The sequence below is a fragment of the Trichosurus vulpecula genome, chromosome 3 (genome assembly GCF_011100635.1).
Source record: "Trichosurus vulpecula isolate mTriVul1 chromosome 3, mTriVul1.pri, whole genome shotgun sequence".
NCBI lineage: Eukaryota > Metazoa > Chordata > Mammalia > Diprotodontia > Phalangeridae > Trichosurus > Trichosurus vulpecula.
In genome coordinates this window covers 31,271,427-31,287,850 of record NC_050575.1, presented here as the reverse complement: position 1 = coordinate 31,287,850, position 16,424 = coordinate 31,271,427, and the positions used below count along the sequence as shown (strand labels likewise).

The following is a 16,424-nucleotide window of genomic DNA, read 5'->3' as shown; positions in this document are numbered from 1 at the left end:
GGATTCAATCCCAATTCCTTTGACCTCTGAGATATCATATTCCAAGCCTTAATGTGGATCCCTTAATGTGGAAGCTGATAGATCTTGTGTTATTCTGATTGTGTTTCCACAATACTCAAATGGTTTCTTTCTCACTGCTTGCAGTATTTTCTCCTTGACTTCAGAATTCTGAAATTTGGCAACAATATTCCTAGGAGTTTTCTTTTTGGGATCTTTTTCAGGAGGTGATAGGTGGATTCTTTCCATTTCTATTTTACCCTCTGGTTCTAGAATATCAGGGCAATTTTCCTTGATAGTTTCTTGAAAGATTGTATGTAGGCTCTTTCTTTGATCGTGGCTTTCAGGTAGTCCAATAATTTTTAAATTATCTCTCCTGGATCTATTTTCCAGGTCAGTGGTTTTTCCAACAAGATTTCACTCTTCCACTTTTTCATCACTTTGGTTCTGTTTTATATCTTGATTTCTCATAAAGTCACCAGCTTCCACTTGCTCCAATCTAATTTTTAAGGTGGTATTTTTTTCAGTGGTCTTTTGGACCTCCTTTTCCATTTGGCTAATTCTGCCTTTCAAGGCATTCTTCTCCTCATTGGCTTTTTGGAGCTCTTTTGCCATTTTAGTTAGTCTATTTTTTAAGGTGTTATTATCTTCAGTACTGTTTTAGGTGTCCTTTAGCAAGTCATTGACTTGTTTTTCATGATTTTCTTGCATCACTCTCATTTATTTTCCCAATTTTTCCTCTACTTCTCTAACTTGCTTTTCCAAATCCTTTTTGAGCTCTTCCATGGTCTGAGACCAATTCATATTTTTCTTGGAGGCTTTTGATGTAGGGTCTTCACCTTTGTTGATTTCTTCTGGCTGTATGTTTTGCTCTTCTTTGTCACCAAAAAAAGATTCCAAAGCCTGAGTCTCAATCTGAGTCCATTTTCACTGCCTGTTCATGTTCCCAGACAACTACTTGACCCTTGAACTTTTTGTCAAGGTATAACGGCTTGTAGAGTAGAGAGTACTTTGTCCTAAGCTTTGGGGGCTGCTCTGCTGTTTTCACAGCTACTTCTACTAAGCAAGGTCTGCCACACCAGCACTCCTCCTCCCCCCAGAACTGCCACCCCGCACTGCAACTCAGATCCAAGCAGGCTCTGAACTCCTGCTCTGATCTGCTGCTTAATTCCTCCCACTGGGTGGGCCTGGGGCCAGAAGCAACTGTAGCAGGAGCTCTAGAAGTAGCTCCAGAGCTGCACCACTTCTACACCCCCTGTGCTGGGGCCAACTCCACACTCCTTTCACTCCATTCCAGCAGTTTTTCCCACTAACCTTCTCTGTTGTCTTTGGCATTTGTGGGTTGAGGAGTCTGGTAACTGCTACAGCTCACAGATTCAGGGACCTATGACCTGTTCCACCCAGGTGCCAGTCTGGCTGGTCCTGGCGCAGCCCATGCTGGGCTGTGTTCTGCTCCACTCCCGGATCCATATGCCCCTTCCCAGAGACCATCCAGGCTGTCCTAGGTTGGAGTCCTGCTTCCCTTTGCTATTTTGTGGGTTCTGAAGCTCTAGAACTTGTTCAGAGCCATTTTATAGGTGTTTGGAGGGACCTGGGGGGAGAGCTTAAGCAATTCCCTGCTTTCCAGCCACCATCTTGGCTCCACCCTATCTGCTTTTCTAAAGGAAATCAATTTTATGGGGTTAACAATCTTACTTTAACTAAACATACATATATCATTCACTTAGTTCAGGGGGAAAAGTCAGCACCCTGAAGTTCAGAGCAAATACAAACAGAAACTACAGAGAAAATAATACAAATCAACAGACAGGTTTCTGTCTGACCATAGCAATACATACATAGTTACCAAAGAGAGAAACACCCACATCTGGGTTTTTAAAGCTGGAGGGCTCCTTAAAGGCTACCCAAAGTCTCTCCTGGCCAAATTACATGAACACTCTTCCAAAGGGTGGGCCCCAAAGCAAAATGCTAACCTCAGAATATATATATATATATATATATATATATATATATATATACATATATATATATATATATATGTATATATATATATATATATATATATACTTCTTCAGGGTCAGCCAAAGAGGGCATCACAACCATGTGACTCAGACTCATGAGAGTTAAGCTTTCTCTTGACTTAAGCAGGTCATCAAAGACTCTTGATCCAATCAAAGACTCTGGATTCAAACAAAGGCAAGACTAAATCAAAGGCACTTGATTTCCTTAGTGCTGAGAAGCACTCCAAAAGAAAAAAACAGCAAAAATTTCCACTTTGCTTGCCATTATATTTGGCAACTGGTCCATCATTTTTTGGGCAAATAGAGGGAGAAAAAATGGAAGCAGTGCCAGATTTTATATTCTTGGACTCAAAGGTCACTGCAGATGGCAAATGCAGTCTTTAAATTAAGATATTTGCTTCTTTTCATGAAAGCTATTCCAAATCTGGACCAGACAGTAAAAAACACAGATATCATCTTGCTGACTAAGGTCCATATAGTCAAAGCTATGTTTTTTCCAGTAGCAATGTATGGCTGTCAGAGCTGAACTATAAGGAAAGCTGGGTGCTGCAAACTTAATACTTTTGAATTGTGGTGCTGGAGAAGACTTTTGAGAGCCCCTTGAATAGTAAGGCAATCAAATCAGTTAACGTTTGAAGAAATTAATTCAGGCTCTACACGACAAGGTCAAATACTGAAGCTGAAACTTAAACACTTTGGCCACATGATGAGAAGACAGGACTCATTTGAAAAGATCCTGATGTTGAGAAATGTTGAAGGCAAAAGGAAATGGAGATGACAGAGGATGAGACTAATGGTATCATGGAAACAATGAATATGAACTGGAACAGACTTCAAGAGATAGTGGAGGATAGAAGGGCCATGGTATGCTATGAGCCATTAGGTCATGTAGAGTCAGACACAACTGAATAACTGAGCAACAGAAAATTTTAGCTGCATTAGTGTTAAAAGATATGCACAATTTAGAGACTCTGGAAGGATAATTCCAAATTACTTTACAGAATGACTGGAATATATTACAGTTCCACAAACCACATATCTCTCTTCCCACAGACTCTCCAACATTTGTAACTTTCCTTTTTGTCATATTTGCCTACCTAATGAATATGAAATAAAACCTCACAGTTGTTTTAATTTGCTTTTCTCTGATTATTTGTGACTTGGAGCATTTTCTTCTGTAGCTGTTTATAGTTTGCATTTCTTCCTTTGAACACTGCCTATTCATATATGTCCTTTAATAATTTGTGAATTGGGAAATGTTCTTATTTTTGTAAATTTGAATCAATTTCTTATTTATCTTGAAAGTTTGAGAAACTGGTGGCAAAAATTTTCTCCACTTACTTTTTTCTCTTCTAATTTTAGCTGCATTAGTTTTGTTTGTGCAAGAACCTTTTAAAACGTATACAATAAAAATTATTCATTTTATCTTCTGTGATCCTCTCTATCCCTGTTAAGTCATCAATTCTTCCTCTATCCATACATGTAAAAAGTAATTTCTCCTTTGATTACTTAATTTGTTTATGGTGCCACCCCTTATTTCTAAGTTCTAGTTCTCTTTCAATTACTAGTACTGTGACTTTAGCTAAGTCAATTAAGTTCTCAGGGTCTCACTTATTTCCTCTTTATAGATAACTCCTCTGTAGAAATAATAACTCACCTACCTGGTGATGAAGACTGGACCATATACGTTCTTCAATTTTAAGATTTCTAAGATTCAAGATTCTGTCTAAGATTTTTGCAAAATTATCTGACCAGATGCATATCAGACAAGCAAAAATGTGAGGCCATATTTTTTTTCGGAAACACTTTTCAATCTGATGCTTTTCATGGAATAGACATAACTTTTGATAACACTAGTCCTACCTATGATTGCTCTTTTTTAAGTGTTTTAAACAAAATTCATTGAGTTGTATCACCTAAGGATTCATTCATTCAACAAACATCATTAAGTGCCTACTCTCTGCTGTTGACTGTGCAAAAACTGCGGATAGAAAGAAAAGAACAAATGGCCCAGCTTTAGATGCTTATGTTTTATTGGGAGAAATGATGATATACACAGGTATGTAAATGAAAGATATCAAAAAGTGATTGGGGAAGGATGAAAAAAAATTCATCTAAGAAGTGGCACTTGAGTAGAGTCTAGGTAACTAGAGATTCTCAGTGGCTGAGGGGAGTAGGAAGTACATTTCAGGTATGGAGGTTAACCTGTGATCTTTTTCTGTCAATCTCAGCCATAATTGGTCTTTCCCTGTTTTATATATGTGAATTCTACTCTCATCTTTGTTGAACTTTATCCTGTTTATCCCCAAACTGTTTGGTTTGTAAATATTTCATCCTCTTTGTAAAAATGCCCGAAATCTGATTCTCAAAGTAGGTAATGAATAGTATTCCTTATCATCCCCCAAATAAAAGTGTCTTTAAATCTCTGTTCTTTCAGTCTCCTTACTTAACCCTTCCTGCTAGTTAATAGCTTTATGCATTTGGATCTTTCCTTATACATTTTATAATAATAATTACAGCAGTGTCCTCTTCAAACTACCATGAGCTGATTTCTTCTGCTTTTTCTATAATATTGTTTTATCCTTGTGAGAGCTGATTGATCCTCTTTAAAGTCCAATTACAATTAATGCCAATAATATATAGTGTTTTTCAAGTGTTTAGGCCATACCTAATGTTGCTATTCTTTTTCTCCTGTATCTTAAACACTCTTAAAGTTCCTGAGACCTTGTTAATTCTTTTTATCCTAATGAGATCAGCATTGTCTGAGTCTGTCACCTCTACTGTTTAGAAGTCATACTATTTTATTTTAGTTGGTGGTGGCAGCTTGAATAAGAGGTTATCACCTCTTGTCATGGTACATTTAAAGACTCAGACTGAAACATTGGAAACAGACATGGTGTTCACACTCAGAATATTTAGTTGGCATGGAAAGGAGAGACAGAATCATCCCTGTGCCAGAACCCTAGTAATGAAGAGACCCAGTTCCATTTGAAGCAAAGAAAGGTACTTCCACTCCATCCTTATGTTTCAAATTGTGGCACAATTCACAAAGCTTTACTAAGTCCCGACTACATGTGCTAAGCCCTGTGGGCAAAATAAGCAACATATAAAATAGAATTCCCATCTTCAGAGCACTCACAAAGAGGTAAAAGAAAACATTAGATTGTGGGCATTGGATTCTGAGAAGTCCTCAAGATTTAGATTCTAGTCTTGATTCTATAACTGCCATTGGATTATCTTGGACAAGTCTCTTTCTCCCCCCTCCTTTTTTGAGCTCTAAGATGCAAATCTATAACATAAAGCTGTCAAATTAATTTAATGAAAAGCATATTGTCTTTGAAGTCAAATCCTACCTCTGATGCTTAACGATTTATATGATCCTGGGAAATTTCAACTTCCATGTGCCCATCTGTGAAATTAAGGGTTGGACTAAAAGTCTTCTCAGATCCCTTCCATGTCGAGCTCTATGATCCTTTAAGTACTTCCTAGTTCTAGCATTCAATGGTTCTGTGATTCTACAATGCAAAGAATATTTATTAAATATCTACCATGTGGAAGATCCTATGTTGGGCTCTGAGCAGGAAATGAAAAAATATAATTTTTGCTGGGCTCAGCAGTAAACAAAGAGAAGATAACATAAGTAAGCATGTGATCTAGTGCCAAAATGTGCAGGAGAGGCATGGGTTGTGGAAAGACTGATCCTCCCACCTTTATCCCATCCCCCCCACCCTAGACGCCCCTTGATCTCTGAGCTAGCTTATTACTCAATCTGCACTCACACTAGGTGATGGGTTCCCAGAAAGGGACGACTACCATGTAGCTACAATTTTCAACTTTCTCAGAGTCATAGGAGTAATCTTATTGTAAGAAGAATATTTGGGTGGTGGGGTGGAGGGAGGAGTGGGCACACACTTATAGAAACCTAAGAGGAAGACATTGGAAATTAATGTACTTTTTTAAAGCATTTATTAAGCACCTACCATGTGCCAGGTACTATGTTAAGTGCTTTACAAATATTATCACATTTGATCCTCACAACAAGGACCTGAGAGGCAGGTCTTATTATTGCCTCGATTTTTACAGATTGAGGAAACTGAGGCAAACAGAGGCTAAGTGAGTTGCCCAGGGTCATCAAACAAGTAAATTCTTGAACCAACTCACAACTCTGGAGTATATCTTGATATCCTTGATCTTTTCAGGAATAATTTTATCATACAAAGCTACTTCTCTGCTAAGCTGGTCCTCTTCTGTTCTTCACCACTTCATGGCTAGGTAAATCCTCTTCTCCTCTGCTCAAAAGTTGACTAAATAGAGAAAAGCTCTTTTAACTCAACAACCATCTTTATGGGGCACTGAAGAATTGCATAATTGGAGTGACAAGTAGATTCCTTAAGCTAGAGAACTGTAAAGCTCCTCAGGTTGGCCCTCTAGGCAAGGAAGTCAAACCTAGGCAACTTCACCCTTAACAAGATTCTGTCTTGTCCCATCAGCCTCAGAGACCCAAGCTTCTCTTCACAAAAAAGTTTTGTAAAATGATGTTTCTTATCTTTTTAATCCCTCTCAAATCAGAGAGGACAACAGGGAGCAACCAGGTACCTCTGAGAGTTTTCTCTTTCTTCAACTATCAAAGGGCACTGAAGGAGGGCAATAGGCTCAAAGAGAAGTCAGCTCTTTTCCAAAAAATTTTCCAACAACTGCACAAGTCCATTCTTCAATGAAACAGTAAAGCAATGGCTCTACTTCAATCAGTCAATCAATCAGTTAAATTAAGCAATTATTAAACACCAACTATGTGCCTGACACTGTACTAGAAGGAAAGGAAAGGAAATGAAATGAAAGCTACTCATGTTCTACTGGGAGAGATAACATACAAATAACTGTTACAGATAAGCTATATACAGGATAATTTAGATATAATCAACAGAGGAAAGAAACAAGTATTATTTAATATAATGGATCAGGAAAGGTTTAAAATTGAAGATGAGATTTTGGCTGGGACTTGAAGGAAATCAAGATATAACAAGGAAAAGAATTCTAGACATGAGGGGGGCCTTATTGGAAGAAAAGCAAAGAGGCTAATACTACTGAACTGTTGGTTCCATGAGGGAGAGTAATGTGTAAGAAGACTAGAAATATTGGAAGAGGGGAGGTTATGAAAGACTTTTACTTGCATAAAGGGAATTTTATGTTTGATCCTAGAGATAATAGGGAGGTACGGGAGGTTATTACATAGGGGGAATGATATGGTCAGATCTGTGCTCTAGGAAGATCTGTCTGAGAGCTGAGTGAGGATAGACTGGAGTGGGAAGAGATTTGAAGCAGAAAAGCCAATAGATATTGAAATAGTTCAGACAGAGGTAATGATGGTCTATAGCAGGGTGGTGGCAATGCTAGGGGAGAGGAAGGAGGTATAGGTGAGAGATGTTACAAAGCTAGAATCAACAGGACTTGGAACAGTGTGGAAATGAGGGTTGAGAGTGGGGAGTCAGGGATGATTCCAAGGTTGTAATCCTGGATGACTAGAATGATGGTGGTATCCTCAAAAGTGATAGGAAAGTTAAGAAGAAGGGAGGCTTGGAGGAAAAGATGAGTTCAAATTTCGGCGTGTTGAATTTAATTCTATGGCACATCCATTTCAAGACGTTCAATAGGCAGTTGGAGATATGAGTTGTTGTTTGTCCTTCATCTTTGAAGAAGGAACAACTTGTGTGTGAATTGGATTTAACTGAGATAGAGTTGCACAAATCAACAGCCTCACTCTCTCTTCCAGAGTCATTGGAGTCCAGTGGCAAGACAAAAGTCAGGATGACTGCCAGTGACCTGGGATGCAGTGGATGACCTTGGTGTATTCAGTGTCTGACCAAGCTCTACTATTCCATAGCACTTGCTTTCAGCCATCTTCATGGACATTGGAACAAATTGTTCTCATCTACCCATTCCACCAAGAGAAGTCTTGGGGTAGATATCCCCCTAACTCACCAATGGGTTTAAAGCCTGTTGGATACTTCAACATAGTTTAGCCCAATTGATGAGATGGTTTACTGAGGGGTAGCCACCGTGCATGCTGCAGCTTCTTGGAAGCACAAATGAGAGTTGGGTGACAGATGAAGAGCAAAGGTGCATGAGTAGCCCTGAAAAGGGTTCAGCAAGCCCTCACACCAGAGGTGCTTGTCCTCCCTGAATAACCCATAAACCCCAATATAAGAGTAGAGGTTAGGAGAAAGATTGTACTGGGTCCAAAGACCTAGGAATCATCTGAATAGATATGATAATTGAATCTATGGGAGATCATAAGATCTCCAAGTGAAGCAGTAGATAGAAGGAGAAGAGAGGAGATCCTAGGTCAGAGCCTTGGGGGCCACCCATATTAACTTGTGCATGTAGATATGCTTGCCTTGGCAAAAAGAAGGTCTACCTTCTCCTTGAAATAAGGGCAAAGAAGATGTTGGGGTAAAGTGTCTGAGTAATATTGAGTGGAGAGGAGAAGAGAAGATGGAGCTCTAGGTGAAAGATCTCAATTTTATTCTATGAAACATGAGAAGGTAGAGGAAGAATTGAGGAGGGATGGAAAAGCTTTAGAAAAGCAGCTATGATCAGTGGGATAGTGAATCAATTAGAGAGGTGTAAAAGGATTTCCTTGCTACAATGAGGAACTAGTTGACATTATGTAAAACGAATTTGTAGTGGACCAGTCAACATGGTGGAAGAAGTACGATAGAATGACTTTTAGTGAAGTAGTTGAAAACTTCCTGTTAATTTACTCTCCAGGAAGCTTCTTCATATTATTCCTATTGGATTCTTCACAGCAGACTTTTTTTTAACTGCTCCAGGGCCTTAAATTGGAGCCTTCTCTTATTCAGTTATTCATCTTTATAAGGTAAAGCCCACAAAATCTGCCTTTCTATTTGGCATGATCTATAAATAGATCTTATTTAATCTTGCCATAGTCTTTAAATATTTGTCTGATTTACAATTTTGTTATTTATAACCTTTGAATCTCTAAAAAAAAAAGTCACATGAATAAGAAGAGGGAGCAAAATGTCTTTTAGCCATCATTACCTCAGTTATTTCTTTACCTTTAAAGAAGTCCTCTGAGTACATTCATCTGAAGAGTAGTTCTCTCTGGTCCTCCTAAGAGTTTGTATCTCTTCTTACATTTTTTTCCTTCAAGAATGTGTTTCTTCACAAGTCTATTTCATCCTTTTTCCTCACATAAAAATTGTTTTTCTGCTCCTTTTCAGTAAACAAATTGTTCACATAAAAACATGGAGTACCTTATACAAGTAACATGGTAAGTGGCAATACAGGGAGACCAGAAGTTAAACTATAAGTTAATTCTCTAATAATCCATGAGGCATAGTTTGGACATTCTCAGAAAACCATAGAGGGAAATGAGGATAGGAGAGTTGTTTATCTTTTCTTCCCACAAGGAAGGAACCCATTCTATATGGATAGAGGTGTTATCTGCATGATTGCTTAGATGCCTTGAAATGAGTCTCTTCTGACTTCTGGAAAATTTCCTAGCACTAATGGTTCTAATCACTAATTTGGTGCCAGACATTATTACTTGAACTGTTGTGGTGCCAGTGTGTGCTTTGGAACAGGAAGGATATATTTGGGTGGAAATACAACTTAATTACAAAGATAACTGTTCCTAGAATATGACAGATTTGAATGTTCATCCCAGGGTCCATGCTTGTAGAGACCCTGAGTTAATATAAAGATCTGGAACTGGGCTGGCATTGGGAATGAACTTAGGGAGGAGGAGGTGCTAAAAGAAACAGGCAATCAGACATTTAATCCTCAATTAATTTGTCCTTTTAAGACACACACATTTGTCCCCTTAAGACACACAGAGACACAAACATTGATACTCTGTAATTTCAAGAGGAGAAAAAGAACAGGACTTGGATCATCTGGCCTGTGGACACTGCCCTTCAGCCACACACCTCGGGCTGTATATCATGTGTTTATGTCATCTACTTTTCCCTGTAACCCCAGAGGGGTTGTGTAGTATGATTGAAAGAATCCTGGTCTATTAGCAAGTTTTCTTAAACTCCTATCTACCTTTGACATACTAACTGTGTGACTTTAAACAAATTATTTAATCTCTCTAAGATTCTGTTCCCTCCTTTGTAAAATAAGAATAATAATAATTGTACTACCAGCTTTACAAGATGGATAAAATGACTACTTCCCTTTGAACTGGATTTGACCCGTTTAAGAATGTGCTGACTCCTATCCCGACTTACTCCCCAACTAAAAAGAGATTATTTAGAGCAGTGGTGTTCTGGAGGTCTGAAGACCATTTCAAAGGGTCCTTGAGGTCAAAACCTTTCATAATAATACTAAAACAATTTTTTGCCTATTAAAATGCTCTTTTTTTCAACTACATATCATTGAGGCCAGATTTTCAATACATATTTCAACCAAACAACATATTGCAGTAGATATGAGACTCCAGCTGTTTTCTATTAAAACAGACATTAAAAAAGATTTGCCAAAATATGAAAATGAGGCCCCTCTTTTTGATATTTTTTCTATTTTGAAAATATAGTGATTTTTCATAAGAATACATTATTTTAATTTGATATGTTTATTATTTTTATTCTTAAATGGATTAAAAGATATTTTTAAATTGGATCCATTTTAATTTCTAGGGTAGTAAATATCAATAAATATAGCCCACATAAACAAAAGGGGCCTTTGATAATTTTTAAAGTATAAAGGGGTACTGAGGGGGAAATGTTTGAGAACCAACAATGGAGAAAATAGATGTGAATTGTAGCTTGCCTTCCAATTAGAAAAGTGAATAGTTGTGGTCTGTCCATGATTATCTGAATTGGGGTCATGCCTGATTATCTGAAATGACCTCAGGTCTCCCCATATGCTTCACTTTCATTATAGTCTGCCAGGCTACCATCTGCCTGAACTGTTTTACAAGCAATTCTTGATTATACACTCTACTACTTGCTGTTCCCCAAACTGGGTACCAGTTAACCTCTTTATGTTTCAATTTCTTTAGCTACAAAATAAGAGGTTTGGATTCCATGGTCTCTAAGATCCCTTCCAGCTCTAAATCTATGAGCCTATCATCTCCTCTCCATGGTCTTCCACAGGCATCTGCTCCCATGGTCAAAACACACAATCTTGTCACTCACCCCTTTCAGTTTTGCCTCTAAAAATGAAGTCTTTATTTACAATCCTAGTTTTTAATGCTCTGGCCCCACTTCAAATTTTATTTTACTTATAATTCTGTGTATATGTAGTGTCCCCTCAATATACCGCCAACTCTTGAAAGCAGAGATTATTTTATTTCTGTTTCTGTAATCCCCAGTCCAAAGAACGGTGCTAAATAATTAATTTTTTAATTATTTATTAAATTCAGTTAAATCTACTGGCATATTATCATATCCCTTGATCATATAAGTCATTTTCAGAGGGGTGGTAAGCCATTTTGCAGAGAAAGGGAGGAAAAGGAAGAGGAGGAGGAGAAGTAATAATGGCAAATCATTGCCATTGATAACAATAGCATAGTGATAATGATGATAACGATATAACAGAACCTTGGATTTGGAGCCAAAAGATGCAGGTTCAAATCCTTTCTCTTCTGCATAATACCTATGGGATTTTGATCAAGACAACCTCTCTAGGTCTCAGTTTCTAGGTCCCTTTTAGTTCTAAACACAAAGATTCTAAAATGCTAACAACAATCACCATCGTTTCTATAGTCTCCGAAGGTTTAGAAAGCATTTTACTAATAACAACCTTATGTGGTAGTTTCTATACTGCGCAATCTCTCTATACACATGTTATTATGCCTATCTTAGAGATTAAAAAAATTAAAAACTAATCACACAACTAGTAAATGGAACCACCAAAACTTGGACTCTGCTTTTCTGATTATAAACCCAGGTATCCTCCATTACAGGGTATTTGACCCACAATCCATTTCTAAGACCTTTTTCTACCAGTATCTTTGAGATTATATTTTCTTTAAGAAGAAAATATTTCCCAGATCTAGAACTATTAGCCTCAGATATTGCTCCATGACTGTGCCTTCAGAAATATTCCTTAGAAATTTGTCTTTTTTTTTAATGCAACTCATGTGGGAGCTAAATTTAAATGGTTAAAAGCAGAAGACAAAGGCTAGGTGCATCTTTTAGAGGAAAAAGTTAATTCCAAAGTATGTATGTTAATTATCTTTCTTGTGGCTGCTGAGAAAGTTGATATTTGAGAGGTTCTTGCCTTTTATACTTGATTTAAGAGAAACTCACCTAATCTATTATTATCTATTTGGTCCCAAACCATGCTCATGCACACACACATTAGTGAGCCAGACTGGTCTAGGTATCATACCATCTGCCATGCTACTGATCCTCTTACCCTCATTTGAAGTAGTTATTCTAAAGATTTGATTCTAAAGATTCTAAAGATTTCTAGCCACCCCCCACCCCTATTGCCTGCACTACCCCTGGCTGCCATGTTTTCTGACAGGGCCCAGCTTTGGCTTCCCTATACTAGCAATTTAGATTTGAAGATCTTTCCCACCCATTAATGAGCCATATGACCTGCTTATGTCACAGAAAGCCAAAGTCACATGTGGTGGGAGGAGTGTGATGAGAGAAAGAGGAAGTTGTGTCACAGGAAATGCTGAGAGAGAGACATTATGACTGTTAATGACCATCATGATAGTTAGAGCTGAGGTAAAGAAAGTTGACCTGTGATAGCTGTACTGTGAGTTGGTTTTTGGGAAGAACCCAGCAGGGGATCAGAGAGGTTTTGGGATGGCGAGCTTCTATGTTGTGATATTGTGTTTTAAGTTCATTGCTGTTATGATAAAATGGGCTTATGGGTTGTGGGAGAAGATTGTTTGGTTATGGGATCTAGTTATCTGGTGTCTGAATAAATGTTTTACTTCTTCTACTTTCTATATGGAGAGTCATACTTTACGATATAGAACTACATAGGCATATTCATGATTATCATCGATGTTGTGTTTATTGCCCTGCTGTTACATTCCCCCATAATGAAATGGCCAAGCAGCACTAAGGAGCCCTAGGGCCTCATACTACGGGAGCCTGAGCTAACAAAGCTGGAAGGAGTCCATGGCATCCAGCAGTAATTCATTGTCTGGGTGAAAATTGTGCTGTTGATAGCCTATGGGAGCTTGGTATTTGTGCTGCTGCTCATTTTTGTGAAGAGGCACACCATGCGTTTTGCTATGAAGTCTCAGAGAGGCCCTCACATCCTTGTGGGGAACAATGCTCCCAAGAATCTGAAGGAAGAGACTGACATCTGACTATCCAAGGTCCAGGATGTAAAATATGAACCCCAGCTTCTTGAAGAGGATGATGCCAAACTTTTGCAGCTGGAGACACCAGGAAATCAGCATTGCTACAATTACCTATACAGGATTGTAAATGCAATCAGTGAATGGGAAGATCTTCCCCACCCATTTGAGTGGACTTTAGGGGCAGGGCTCTCAGGGTCCTAAGGGGAGTGGCTAGGACTGGAGCCAATGGAAGCCTGTGGTGGGTGGATCTTGCTGAATGGTTGGAGCAGAGCTAAGAGGCAGTTGCTGAGGCAGTTTGTGAGAGCAGTTAAGAGCTGAAGGAGAGAGGAAGCAGTCAGCTAGCTGGAACACAGATTGGAGATTGTGGCGGAAGCAGCGGTAGGAGCTACAAAAAGGCAGGACTGACCCTCATGGAGACCAGAGAGGGCTGAGCAGGGGCTTGAGGCCAGTGGGTGGTCTTCTTGCTGGAGGGCCCTGGCATTGGGGGAGAAGCACCAGTGTGACTTGGCTTGCTGCCATAATGTTTTTCTGTGGCCTTCTGGTCACTATTGTGAGACGGGCATACTGGTTTTCGAAGATTCTTGCCAGGATGTCAAACTGGGGACACTGGTCCATGGATCTGTTACTTTTGAGTTTCGATAAATGCTTTAACTCCTCTGCCTTCTACATATAGAATTCCTTATATCCTGTGATTCTGGACCATTCAGGCATATTCATGGTTATCTTTGAAGTCATGAATTCTGCCTTAATGAAAACAATGGATGCTATTTGTGCCTCTGAAAAAATTTCTGCTCCTACCTGCTGGAGCTTCAAAACACAAGTACACCCTTCAAGGATGTCCACAAAGTTCTCGTGGATACCCTGCTAGATGGCTATGAGACAGCTCAATATGGAACTGGCATCTTTTGCCGGACTGGATATATACACTATCAGGAAGCACTGAGTGAACTGGTTGCCACTGTCAAAGCCCATGGTGGGAGCTCCCAGTGGCAGCACCAATTGGCAGCTAAAGATCTAACACATTCTCCTGAAGTTTCCTAACTAACAACTATCCAGATCACCTATCTGCCCTCCAGCCAGAACAGTAAAAGAGCCAAGCACTTCCTAGAGCTGAAGAGTTTTAAGGATAACTACAGTACACTAGAGAGCACCCTCTGACTAAATTTAGGAATAGCCATAGACAACATGACTCCACTAGGAGAATCCTGCTTTCCAGGACAGGAGACAGAGAAGCGCTGGACAGCATTGATATTATTATGCCCAGAATTCTTGAAATGTGTGTCTGCAGATCCTTCCTTAGCTTATCCCTCAGGTCTGTTGTAGAACTAAATTTCCATGAGGCCCTCTTTCCCTCTCCAATAGCTTTTTTATGGAGTTGAATCCACATATTTTTCCTCTGTCCATGTCACTTCCTCCTTACCCCAACTTGTTTTTGATCATGGTAATTTTTCCCCTGTCCCAAAGTCAGTTTATGCCAAATAGGTTAATGGGGGTGGGGGAGGGTGCATTTATGATTTTAGAAATGGAAACCACAGATCCCCTATCTTACCTACTCGGATGGGGACTCTAGCCCACAGACATGTCATTTTAAGTTGTAGAGCAAAAAGGGCAGAAGAGGACTAGGGTGTTGTACTTAAACCAAACCCTGCTGAAACTGGTGTTTTGTCTAGTGCACTGCCTTACACTTCTCTTCACACACTATAGATCAAGATGTAACTGAGGATAACTGTCAGTGATATAGGCACTAATTCCACATTCCTTCAATAAGTCACTGTACTGGTCTGACTTCACAAACTGGTTATTTAATAAAAACAGCTGTAAAAATTAAAAAAAATAATTACAAAAAATTTTATTTCCATAACTTAGCTCCATCCTCACTGCCTTTCCAGGGGGTAGTTAATCTGCACTATTTTTAAATTTCACCTTAGAGCTTTGCTCCTCTTAATAGTTACCACAGCCCAAGCTCCTCTGAAATGGAAAGATGCATTGATCCATTTTTCCATGGAACAAAGCTTCATCAATTAGTGTGTGTCCTTTGAAATCAAATCACTTCAACAATGCATTTGGATTATTACTATAACAACAATAATATAACACAACCAGGATATTATTTTTATTCAGCAAATCAAGATGGAAAGGTATTCTTTCTCTCTCTCTCTCCCCTTTTCTTTTTCTCTCCCCTATACATACCCAGTAATAGTGTACCCAGAAGAGTTGACAGTAATGTATATATAATACAAGTATATGTAGAACATTAAAGTACATGCCTATATATAGGCATTTGTATGTGTGTGTACTGTGAATATACATGAATATATTATATTATGAAGGATTTTATGTATATAATACTAAAATATAGCTATATCTGTGTCTAATATTGGTGTATGTATGAATATATGTGTTTATGTTGGACTCTGTGTGCATAACTAAAAGCCATTCTATAATAGATAAATGTCCAAATGACATGGACAAACAGTTCTCAGAAGAATAATATAAACTCTTAACTACGTAAAAGAAAAAGCTTCCAATCACTAATAATCAGAAAAATGAAAATCAAATAACTCTTGAAAATTTCACCTTAGAAAATGAGCAAAGAAGACAAAAGATGGGAATAGTCAATGTTAAAGGACTTGCAGGAAAAGAAATGTACTAGTAAATTTTTTGTTGGCAGAGCTATCAATTGGTACAACTTTTTTGGAAAGCAATTTGTAACTATGTCAATAAAATAACTCAAATGTCCATACTTTTTGACCCAAAGATTCTACTACTGGGCATATACCCCAAGGAAGTCAAAAAGAAGAAAGTCACCATGTCCACCAAAATACATATGAAAAGATTTATAGCAGCACTTTTTGTGGTAGGAAAGAACTGGAAATAAAATAGATGCACATTAATTAGAGGATGAATAAAGAAATTATTGTGCATGGATGTAATAGATTGTTACTGTAGTTGAAGAAACAATAGCAATGATGAATATAGTGAAGCACGAATTCATAAACTGATGTAGTCCGAAGTAAGCAGAGCCAAGAAAATGATATACATGGTGATCAGAACAATATAATTGAAAAGAACAATAACCATGTGCCAGACACTGTGTTAAAGATTAAGAA

At 38.4% G+C, this 16,424-nt stretch overlaps 1 pseudogene; it reads left to right on the top strand.

The window, feature by feature from the left end:
• The first annotated feature begins 13,126 nt into the window (after nt 1-13,126).
• On the top strand, nt 13,127-14,472 carry LOC118844773 (annotated as a pseudogene).
• Nucleotides 14,473-16,424: the final 1,952 nt, after the last annotated feature.